The sequence below is a fragment of the Pongo abelii genome, chromosome 9, assembly GCF_028885655.2.
Source record: "Pongo abelii isolate AG06213 chromosome 9, NHGRI_mPonAbe1-v2.0_pri, whole genome shotgun sequence".
Taxonomy (NCBI): domain Eukaryota; kingdom Metazoa; phylum Chordata; class Mammalia; order Primates; family Hominidae; genus Pongo; species Pongo abelii.
In genome coordinates, this window is record NC_071994.2 from 30,913,349 (window position 1) to 30,926,290 (window position 12,942).

Consider the following 12,942-nt stretch of genomic DNA (forward strand, 5'->3'; position numbering starts at 1 on the left):
CAATGTACAGATGAGGAAACTGAGGCACAGAGAGGGTAATTAATTTATATATCATGGCTTAGTAAGTGTCCAAAATTGTGTGTGTACAACAGTACATGCAGAAGGAAGTTCGCTGCAACACTATTTGTGAAAACAAAAATTAGAACTGTATGTTTACTAGCAGGGGTTTATCCCTGCAGAGAACCATTATGCAACTATCAAAGAATGAGGAAGGACCACTCATGTTGACACAGAATGAGCTCCAAGACATATTGTTAGTGAAAAAAGCCAGCCACAGAATCATATGTACAGCACAAACCTGTTTGTATTAATACATACATGGATGGGAAGGCTCCTCACCAAACTGTTCACAATATCCCCTAAAATAAAAGCTCCATGAGAGCAGGGATTTTTGCCTTTTGGCATATGGTGAATGGCTGTATTGCCAACCTTCAAACAGCATAGAATAACAGCTGAATCTGTTGTCAAGTGAACAATTCCTTGAGACAGAGGAATGGAAGGCAGGAATATATGTAGATGAACTCATTTTATTCTGCAGACCCATGTCCTCTATACATGAATTCATGTAGTAGTTATATTACTTTTGACACAGAAAAAAATAATGAGGAATTCTTGAGGCCTTTAGCAAGAAAAAGATGAGGTCCCCAGAGAGTTGGTATATAACTGAGGAATGGCCTCAGTGTCTTCTGAGGATGCTGCGAGGACCCTCCTGGGCCACAGTGTCCCTCATTTCAAGTGAGTGCAGCTCTCACCCAGCTGAGCTCCACCTCTTAGGGTTCAATTGGGGTTGATTAGCTGGTGGGGCAGACACAGGCCTGCTCCTGCCCTGCTGGACATCCCACCCTGATCAATAAGCTACTCTTTCAGTTAACAGAAATCCAATGTTGGGTTGCTAGCAGTGAATCTTGTTTTCATGCCTGAGAAGATCTTAAAAATCAATAAGCATTAGAGGGACATGACCATATATTGTTCGTTCTATTGTTTTTTCAATATTTGTTTAATTTTTCATTCCGGTTAAGCCCTCTGAAGAGGCCCAAGGATCAAGGGCTTCTTGTGAAACACAGACAGGTGCATACGTCACATCACTCAAGGCTAATGGCAGGTTAGTGAGTCGAGAGGGAAGGGACCAGGAGCTGTGGTTTGACTCTGTTTTGCCAGTCAAGTCAGGATAAAGGAATGATCTCTATTTTACAACAGGTGCAGATTACAAAATTCAAACAGTGAAAATGGCAAGTTGCACCAAAAGTGAGGATTAGTGGAAGCCAGGAAAGAGATATGTAGGTTGGGTGGACAACAGGCTGCTCCTCACAGTTGAAGGGGATGTTATGGGTCTGATAATGTCTTCTCGATTTCTTTATGAGCAAGGTATCTCCATATTCTCGTACTCTAGCCCTTTTCTCCTGCCAAGAAGGCGCAGAGCTAGGTGTTCAGTGGGATATGGATTGGGCATTGTCTTTGACTTCCCTGACACAACTGTTCAAGTACCAAGTCCTATCGATTTCACTCCAAAATAACTTTCTATTACATCTATTTCTCTCCATCACTATTGTCATTGTTTTAGTTCAAGTCACCATCACCTTGAGTCTGGATGTGTACGGTTGCTTCCTAAGCTGTCTTCCTGTCTTGAGGAAGAGTCCTGCTTCCCTCCACTTCCTTCTCCACACAGAGAGACTAAACCCAAGAGGCAGTGTTGCCTTGCGATTAGGGGAGCGTGGGCTCTGGAGCCAGGATCCTGGGCTTGAATCATGACTCCTCCAGATATGTGACCTTGAGCAGGTGACTCCACTCTTCTGTGCCTTGGCTGGCTTCTCTCATAAATAGAGGTGCTAATCTGCACATACTTGATAAAGTCACGGCGAGGATTAGGCGAACTCATATAGATGAAGTGCTTAAAACAGGGGCTGCCAGATCCTAGCAACTGCACACACGTGAGCCAGCATCTTTCTTTTTTATTTTTATTTTTATTTTGAGACAGATTCTCGCTCTGTCACCCAGGCTGGTGCAACCTCCACCTCACTGCAAGGTCCACCTCCCAGGCTCAAGCGATTCTCATGCCTCAGCCTCCCGAGTAGCTGGGATTACAGGTGCCCACCACCATGCCCAGCTAATTTTTTGTATGTTTAGTAGAGATGGGGTTTCGCCATGTTGCCTAGGCTGGTCTCGAACTCCTGAGCTCAGGTGATCTGCCTGCCTTGGCCTCCCAAAGTGCTGGGATAACAGGTGTGAGACCCCGCACCCAGCTGAGCCAGCATCTTTCTGAAATGAAGCCCTCCTAGTTATGCTGTGGTTGGGACAGAGTCCAAACTCCCCCATACTCCTTATAAAACTCTATAGGACCTGCCTACCTTTCTCTTCCCATCTCTTGTTGACTCTGCTTCACATTTGACATTCACGTTAAATGTCTTTTTGTTCCTCTAGCAAGACAGGCAAGCAGGCCTACACACAGGCTGTTCCCTCTCTGCCTAGTACATTCTCCCCAAAATTCTTCCCCATCCCCCCTTCAAGGATCACTCCTCCTCAGGTCTTAGATGCTGTTTTCTTTAGAAGCAACCCTCATGCATCAAATTCTGATTAGAGGCCCTTCATTGTGTTCCTATGGTACCCTTACCTCCCATCAATGCGCTTGCTACTTTGTATTTTCCAGTTTTTACTACAAAATATTTCACACAGAAAAGCCAAAAGCCAAAAGCATAGTGCAATAACAGTACAGTAAACTCCCATGTACTCCCAACAATTGGTAACGTTTTGCCATATTTGCTCACTCTCTTTCTGTCTCTCCTTCTCTCTCTCTGTATTTATTTGTTTCCAAGTGAATTACAGACATCATGACATTTCACTCCTAAATATTCCAGCTTGCATCTCCCCAAAAGAAAAAAAGATGAGGGGGTATTCTCCCACCTAAAAAACAATACTTTCATCACACCTTAAAAAATTAATAATTCTCTAATATCACTGAATGCTTGGTCTACATTCAAATTTTCCCAGTCATTTTCCAATTATCTCTTAGGGTCTTCCTGCTCCATTGCATTTGAATTGCTCTCTCATTGGCCCAAGGGCTCTGTGAGGAATGGAAGGTGTCCCCTCTGCTCTCCTCTCCCAGCACGCAGCTCAGGGCAGCCCCTCCATATGTTTATTAAAAGAAAGGACAACCCCTCGACCCCCCATGCCCCACTTCCTCCAGCTGGGAAGGGTCCTCAGCCCCTACACACACACGGAGCTATCATGGCATAGCATCCCTTCTGTAGTTCAAGTCAGAAACCTGAAAGACATTCTAGACCGACCCCTCCCTCAGGTGGCTGCCACTTTCTCCAGCTTAACCCCTTCCCATTCCCATAATCTCAGCAAGGGCTTCGGTTCTGCTCTTCATCTTCCCTCACCCCTCTCCCTGAGCCTTGACGCCTCTGATGCTCGAGTGTGTCCCCGTCCTGCCTCAGTTCCCTCTAAAAGACAAACCCACTCTGGTCACAACTCTGCTTCAGACTTTTCTGTGGCCCTCCCAGGGCCCAACCTGCCTACCAAGTTCCAATCTGGCAGCTCCTCCACCTTCTTCCTCCTTCCTCTTCTGACTCCTGCCCTCCCTTGACCCCAGCCTGTGCTTGAGCAGTTCAAAACCATCCATAGATCTCCAAGCACACCATGCTTTTCCATGCCTCCACACCCTCTCTCTGAACCACCCGCTTCCAGTGCTTTACCTTTCTCTGAGAACTGGAGAGAAGCTCAGACATCATTTTTCCCAGGGCCCATTCAATGACCTGCCCTTTCCTGGCAGAGAGCCCACAAAAGTCTTGGGCAAAATAAATGTTTGTTAAATAATTGCTGAGTGGGTCAACAGAAATATCATGCTGCCCTTCCTCCCTGGATGGAGGCAGCTGCAGCTCCAGCCTATCCCAGGCCTGTGCCCTGGGCCCCAACTTCAGCCCAGCCCAGCCCAGCCCAGCTCTGCACGGCTGCCAGATGAACCTGACACAGCCTTGGCAGGCAGCCTCTGAACCACTGCCAGGCCCATATGTAGCTTTCCCTTTCCTAAGGAAGAATGGGCAATGACAGGCTTGGGCTTTTTTATTTGTAAAGAAAATAATTAAAAATCTAAACAAAAAAGAGAGTCTTTTTTTTTTTTTAATAGCTTTATATTCGGAAGTCCTCTTTAGGTTAAGTATCTCCTGGGAGCTAGAAGGTGAGATGATATGGCCCCTTCTGCCTTGAATAAAATTCTCAGAATGCAGTATTGCTGATATAGTTTGAATGTTTGTCTCCTCCAAATCTCATGTTGAAATGTGATTGCCAGCATTGGAGGTGGGGTCTAGTGGGACATGTTTGGGTCATGGGGGCAGATCTTTCATGAATGACTTGGTGCTGCCCTGGTGATAATGGAGTGAGTTCTTACCCTATAAGTTCACAAGAAAGCTGGTCGTTTAAAAAGAGCCTGGCACTCTCTTGCACCCTTTCTCGCCATGTGAAATGCTCCCCCCTCACCTTCCGCCATGAGTAAAAGCTCCCTGAGGCCTCACCAAAAGCTGAGCAGATGCAAGTGCCATGCTTGTACATCCTGCAGAAACGTAAGCCAAATAAACCTCTTTTCTTTAAAAATTACCCAGTCTCCGGTATTCCTTTACAGCAATACAAAACAGACTAACAGAATTGCTTTTATGCATTTCTACAAAAACAAAAAAGATATTTCACTTGTACTTCATTATTCTGCTGATTAAATTATAGTGGGGCAGGGATGGAGGACTTTCAAGCAGTCAAAGACTTTCCTGGGTACACAGAACTCATCTCACAACATACCTAAGAAAGCTTCTGATGCACCTGTCACTCCTGTTGCCAGCCCCTGCATCACAAGTGATGCAAGCAGCGATGAAGTGTTTGTTGTTATTGTTGTTGTTGTTTACCTTTATAGCTTTCTGCTAAGAAGAAAACGTTTTACCAGCACAGACCAAACTCCAGTAGGTAAAAGCTCTAAGAAGCCTGGATGATGAAGGCCCAGAGAAGTAAATAATGAAGTGAGTTAAAGCTTGAATCTCTACTCCCCTCCCTGCCACTCGCTGAATAATCTCTTTTGGGTGAATTCGTTAACCTTTGTGAGCTCCAGGTTCCTCTTCCATATGTAGAAGAATTCCTAGGGTTCTTTATGAAAACTAAATGAGATGCTGTTTGTGTAGCGGGATGTAAAAATGACTATGGTCTCAGTTCGGGTATTGCCAAGGACAAAAGACATGTTTCAAAGTGAGCTGTGACACTGAGGCCATCATGCAGGGCTGACAAAAGAAGTGGCATGAAGCTGGTTTCCCTCTTAACTGACCATCTCCAGCCCACAAAGAAGGCTGGGTGAGAAGAACAGTTGGTGGTGTAGAGGAGGAATTTTGGAGAAAGCAATAGAAGCACTCCAAGTTCCAACTGCCCACTACCCACCCTCCAAGAGTGGCCTCCAAGATGCTGTGTCCCTGGAGGTTGACTGTCACTGAGGGCTGATGTCTGAATCACGTCTGTGAATCCCAAAATACAAGAATGATGGAGTTGATCAGCTGGAGTGAAGAGAACGTGGTAGCTTTGGATTTCCTGGGATAATGAAACTTGGGTATTTTCCATAAGCCAGAGATGTACCGTGGCCAACCTGTGGGATGTGTAGGTCCTTCTGACAAGGACCACCAGGAGGAATGGAAATTTACCTTCAGAAAAAAGCTGACAGCACTTGTTGTGGCCTCAACTATCCTCCCAAAATTTATATGATGAAGCCCTAACCCCCAGGACCTCAGAATGTGACTGCATTTAGAAGCAGGACCTTTAAAAAATGTGATTAAGTTAAAATGAGCCCCATAGGGTAGGCCTTAATCCTCTCTGACTGGTGTCCTTATAAGAAGAGGACATTTGCACATGCCAAGAGATGCCAGGAATGCACACACAGAGGAAAGACCATGTGAGAACTCAGTGAGAAGGTGGCCATCCACAAGCCAAGGACAGAGTCCTCAGGAGAAAACAAACCTGCCAACACCTTGATCTTGGACTTTTAGCCTCCAGAACTGGGAGAAAATTAAGTTCTGTTGTTTAAGCCAGGGGCCCCCAACTCCCGGGCCATGGACCAGTACTGGTCTGTGGCCTGTTAGGAACCAGGCCACACAGCAGGGACAGAGGGAGCCACGAAGCTTCATCCATATTTACAGCTGCTCCCAATCATTCACATTAACACCTGAGCTCTGCCTCCTGTCAGATCAGCAGCAGCATTAGATTCTTATAGGAGCACAAACCCTATTGTGAACTGTGCATGTGAGGGGTCTAGGTTGCATTCTCCTTATGAGAATCTAATGCCTGATGATCTGTCACTGTTTCCCATCACCCCCATATGGGACTGTCTAATTGCAGGAAAACAAGTTTAGGGCTCCCACTGATTCTACACTGTGGTGAATTGTGTAATGATTTCATTATATACTACAATGTAATAATAATAGAAATAAGGTTCTCAATAAATGTAATGCACTTGAATCATCCTGAAACCATCCCCACCCCGGTCTGTGGAAAAAAGTGTCATCTACAAAACTGGTCTCTGGTACCAAAAAAATTGGGGACTGCTGGTTTAAGCCCCTCAGTCTGTGATATTTTGTCATGGCAGCCCCAGCAAACTAATACGGCACTGCTTAGATGCCAGGGAACTAAGGAAGGAGTCTTATTAGGCAACCAGCTTCAAGGGACCAGCAACTCAGAGATCCACAAAGATTAGAAATAATGGTGCTCTCTGAAGTATCTACAAGATTGTGCCTGGAGAGAAAAAACTAGGTTTACACACCCACCAGAACCTGCCAGTGAAATGCCAGCTTGCCACAGCATTAACCAAGTAAGGACTTCCAGCTCCTTTCTTATCTCTTCTCTTTTCCCCTTCCCCCTGCCAGGAGTCAGAATCATCAGTAAGCCAGAGGAGAGAAGGATGAAAGCTTAACGTGGGAAATGAGAAGCCAACCACAGACCCCCTTTCCAAGCTGCAGGCCCCACTGGAGGAGGGAGAAAAGTCTCCACTGGGAACATCTGATTCGAAGATCTGGCTGATTCCCTGGGACTGGACATCCCAATTGCTGAATGAAGCTGTGCTGGAACTAAAAGTGACTTAAGAACTTTTGATTCCTGAAGTGGGGCCCAGAAGAGTTGTGGATCTACCTTAATTTTCATCCCAGGGCAAGGGAAGAGTGAGGACCCACTGAAAAAAATTAGGGACAATAATAGGCAAAAATAAAATTTGCTTCCATAATATACCGTGAGTCCTGTGTATTTGACATATGTTCTCCTACATATGAGGCAACTTAGCCTGGTCTCTGGCCAAAAAAGAGATATCACTCATTGAGAATTCTTATCCTTTCAAATTCCTTCACTGTCATCATTGAGCAATTCCATCTTCTTTAAGCAAGACAAAAGCTGATGCCGATAGAAAAATCATTTAAAACAAACAAACGAAAAAATTCCTTAAGCTGTCAACTTGGGTGCAGATGTTCTATGAAGCCAGAAACTGAATGTCACCCTCTATACCCCATGACCTAGAGAAGCAGACTAACTCCAGACCAGCAGGACTGGGCGGGCCTAAGATTCCCATAATACTTAAAAGAAAACTGAATTCAAATCCAGGCTCTGCCATTTAACAACTGTGTGATCCCGGGTGAATGACTTAAATTCTCTGTACTTCAATTTCCTCATCCATAAAACAGAGATCATAAAGCATCTATCTGATGAAATAGCTGCAAAACAGTTAGAATGCTGCCTGGCACAGGGCAAAGGACTCACAATACACATAGCTATCATTATACATCATTGCCTCTCAAAGTGAAATATTGTGATGACCTTGGTTTATTAACAGGATGTTGTAAAAAAAAAATGCTTTACAAGGGGCATGATGATGAAAAGCGCAGATTCTAGAACCCGACTGCCTGGGTTTGAATGAAGCAAGAATCTGAGGCACATTGTATAAGGGTTTGCTATCATTACTATTCATTCAATGAGAGACATACAGTAATAGGTATACATATGCAATACATAGAGAAAGAGCTTAGTACTAGCAGCTATTATTAAGGCAACAGTCACCTCAATAAATCCACATGGGCCATGAAGACCCTGGTCACCCAGAGATATCAGAGGCACTGAACAGGGCCAGACAGACAGAGGGTATTTTCCTAACTGGGAGGCTGCTGAACTTGACCTCTGTTGCTTTTCATTATTTAACAGCAGATGGTGGCTCTCAAGAAAATAGGATGTCTTGAAGCCAGAAACCCATCCTCCTTGGGCTGGATACTCAGTCATCTCCTGCAACCCCACCCCCTAGCCCCAAGCTCTCATTGTCTCTCTTGTGTTACCTGGTCTGGTTTCTTCTTCCAGGGCAGGTCCCACCTTGCTGGGGAGAGGTGAATGACCATGGCCTTCCAGCCTCCCCAGAAGGGGATGTTCCAATGGGCCCAGAGCTCTCTGGGCCTGGCTCACCACTCACTGACCTGGGGCCGGAAGACTGACAGAGAAGCAGGCAGAAAATATGAAAAGCTGATACCCCCTGCAGGAAATCATTGTTTAGCCCATTCCAGACTAAAAAAACAAGTGCAACATTGGAGAAAGGAGGGTAAAGTGTCATTCGGGGCCATTGTTACAGAGGCCGCTCTATGTGGTGGGGAAACAAAGCAGGCCTGTGTATGTGAGGACAATGCTGTTGTGTTATTAGCTGCTTCTGTGTTACTCCTGGGGACAGGAGGATGAGAAACGAGGCCACAGTGTCTTCCCTGGTGGACTTCACTCATCATAGTAGCCAGGCCAATCAGAGCTGGGAGAGGAATTTTGGACATTCAGCTCATGGCATTATGTAATAAGGGTCAGGGGACGTGCCTTCAGATGTGACCACCTGCCTATTTATTAGTCTTCTATACATGAGAGATCACAAGTGTCCCTCTCCTTTTCTCTTACTTGCTTTCAGAAACTTACCCCAAGTTAGAGCTGAAAAGAATGAGACATATCATTTCTCTAAACACAAATGTCATCCACTTCAACGCCTAACTTTTCTGATGGGACATCTGGCTGGGACTAATCCCCAGCCATGCAGCATGTTAGCAGCAGTTGGCAAGACTAGATGAATATCATAAAGCTTGCACCCACTGAACCCCCCAATGAACCAGACACTAGGTCATGAGCAACCTTGCAAAATGACCTCATTTGCTCCTGACTTCAAATTCTGGCTCTGCAACTATTACCCATGGACTGTGAGCAAGTGTTTTCTCTGGGTGTTAGTTTTCCCATCTGTAAACTGGGATTATGACTGGGTTCCTATGAGGATTAAATGAATTAATATATGCAAAACTCTTAGAACAGTGGCTGGCCCATAAAAGTGATCAAGAACCACAAATCACAAATTAGATGCCCACATTACACCTGAAACTTGCTTGTACTCATGAGGAGATGGTATGGGGATGGCTGGAAAGCCAGGATCCCAAGTGTCTGTATTTAGCCCAGTTACCTACTATGGCCTAAGTTCACCCTGTTAGGTCCCTGAAGGAATTGGGCACTAATAAATATTCTCAAGTATGAGACAGGTGACAAATGTGTGGAGAGGGCCCACTGTGATGCAACAGTGTGTGGTGGGAACTGTGGGGATTTGAAAGCTCACACCAGTCTTCAGGGGGCAGCCAGGGCTCAGCCTCAGCCAACTACTGCAATGCAGAAAGGTGGAAACAGCATGGTTGGGCCTGCACATTTTTAAAGAAAAGCCAGAAGGCTGGATTTTTTATGTCAAGTTTTCCAATTTTGAAACACTGTGGACCAAACACAACATTGTTAATGCAACGTGAGCCCTAGATCATGCAGTTTGTAATGCCTGATCTGGAAACAGACAGCATTTCCAAGCCAGTGCAACCCTGCTGACACTCAGAGCTTTTGTCCCCAACTTGTGCTATGGTCTGAGTGTATGCGTCCCCCACAAATTCATATATTGAAATCTTCACCCCCAGGTGATGGTATTTGGAGGTGGGACCTATGGGGAGTGATTAGGTCATGAGTGTGGAGCCCTCATGAACGGGATTATTGCCCTTATAAAAGAGGCCCAAGAGAGCTCCCTTGCCCATGGCCACCATTTGAGGACACAGTGAGAAGACACCATCTATGAACCAGGAAACTGTCCTCATCAAACATAGAATCTGCCAGTGCCTTGGTCTTGGACTTCCCAGCCTCCAGAACTATGAGCAACACATTTCTGTTGTTGATAAGCCACCCAGTTTATGGTATTTTGTTATATTAGCCCATATGGACTAAGACGCCTGGTGAGCTGATCAGGCCACATCAAAGCCACTCTTTGACCTACAGCAGGGGGCAAAAAGTCAAAAAGATTGATCAGCCCTTTCCCCCTGCAACCCACCCTCATCTCTGGACTGTGACAAAGGTGAGGAAAAGGGAAACTAGGGAAATAACAGGAGGGTGGCAAGGGCTCTCCTTAAAGGACTACAGGACCCTTGGCCTAATCCACCTCCTGCAGGCATTCCTCTGACAAAGAAGGCAGCCAGGACTTAGTAGTGAAACCAAAGAGGAGAATAGGAGTTTATTTAAGCTTCCGTAACCTTCATCAGTAACCTCAAATGAACCAAAGTAGCATAAGTGACAAAATGTGTTTGCTATGCAAATGTAACTTCAAAACAAGACTGCTCACAATGAGATGCCACTTCATACCCACTAAGATTGCTATAATCAAAACAGAACCAGTGACAAAATGTGTTTGCTATATCAATGCAACTTCAAAACAAGACCACTCACAATGAAATACTACTTCATACCCACTAGGATCACTATAATCAAAAAAGGCAGAGCCAGATGCAGTGGCTCCCATCTGTAATCCCAGCTACTCAGAAGGCTGAGGCAGGAGGATCGTTTGAGGCCAGGAGTTTGAGACCAGCCTGAGCAATATAGGAAACATGTTTTAGAGACAAAATGTATTTTTTGTCTCTAAAAAAAATAAAATCAAATTAACTGGGTATGGTTGTGCGTGCTTGTAGTCCCAGCTACTCAGGAGGCCGAAGTGGGAGGATCAGTTGAGCCCAGGAGTTTGAGGCTACAGTGAGCCATGATTACACCACTGTACTCCAGCCTGGGTAAAAAAGCAGAGACCCCCATCTCTCTCTCTCTTTTTTTTAAACAAATGTTGGCGCAGATGTGGAGAAATTGAAATCCTTATACATTGCTTCTGGGGACTGTAAAATGGTGCAGTCACTTTGGAAAATTGTCTTGTACTTCCTCAAAAGGTTAAACACAGAGTAATCGTATGGCCCAGGAACTCCACTACTCCACTCTTCAGTATATACCCCAAGAGAAATGAAACATATGTTCACACAAAAACTTTATACATGATTGCTCATAGCAGCATTACTCACAACAGCTAAAAAGCAGAAACAACTCAAATGTCTACAACTGATGAATGAACAAACTATGGTATATCTATACAAAAAATATTATTCAGCAAAAAACGAATGAAGTACCGATACAGGCTATAACATGAATGAACCTTGAAGAAGTTTCTCCTCTTATGCTAAGTAGAGGAAACGAGTACAAAACATATGATATGTGGTCTTTTGTACTCGTTTCCTCTACTTAGCATAAGAGGAGAAACCATAACATATGATCCAATTCACAGGAAATGTCCAGAAGGCAAAACCACAGAGACAGAAAGTAGATTAGTGATTGCCTAGGGCTGGGTGTGATGGAGAGAATTAGGGGCAGAGGTGGGTGTTGATAGCTAAAGGATATACTGTTTCTTTTGGGGATGATGAACATGTTCTAAAATTAATTGTGGTGATAGTTGGACAACTCTGTGAGTATATTAAAATCCACCGAATTGTACACTTTAAATGGATAAATTGTATGGTATGTGAATGTTAATTCTATTTCAATAATGCTATTATTTTAAAAACTCTCAATACTAAGATTGTTGCCCTTAATCATTTTCTACTAATAAATTCTGTGTCCATATCCCTCGCTTCATATCTGCCCCACTGGAGAAATCAGGGCAAGTGTTCCAGAAGGCTGGTTTCCCCCAAGGCTCAGGGCTCAAACTCAGGTGACTAACTGGCCTGGTTTGTCCAGAACTGTCCCAGCGCTAGCCCTGAAAGTCCTGCATCCCAGGAAATCCCTCATCCCTGGGAAAACTGGGATGTCCAGGCCCCCTCATGCAAACCCTCGCACACAACACGGGAAAGCTCTGCCCTTTAGTGTTGCCAATGACTAGAACTGAGAATCCACATAAGCAATCCCTCCCCTTTTGGGGTATAAGTCGTCCTTGAGCTCCCCCTAATGGCCAAAAGGTATTTTTATTATTGTTCCCATTTTACAGATGATGAAACTGAGGTTCCAAGAGGGGAAGTAATTTGCTAACAGTACACAGGAGTCGGAAACTGAACCTAGGTCTTTTTCCATATCCCAAGGTAGCCCTTCCACTCACTCATTATATTGTTTCTCACCACCACCAGATTGATTGTCCAGGAACACTCTTAGATTGTTCTTGCTGCCTGAGGAAGGTAGTCAGACATGCAAAGAGAAGAAACATGAATTTAAAGCTGTGGGACAACAAGGAGACATGTACAGCTTGATGGTTAACAGTGCAGAATCTGGAGCCAGACTGCCCATATTTGAATCTGGACTTTGCCACTACTTAGCTGTGTGACCTCAGACTACTTAATCTGCCTATGTCTGTTTTTCCATATGTAAAATGGAAATAATACAGTGTGTGTGCTTATATATGTATATGTACGTACGTGTGTATATATATATGTGTGTGTATGTATATACATATGTATATATATAATATCATAGGATAGGAATGGGAAGTAAATAAATCAGTAAACGTAAGGGCTTGGAACAGAGCCCGGCACATAACAAGTTTATTAAATAAATGAAAGTCAGCACTGATTCCTATATTCAGAACTGGAAAGAAATCAGATTTGGCCTAAT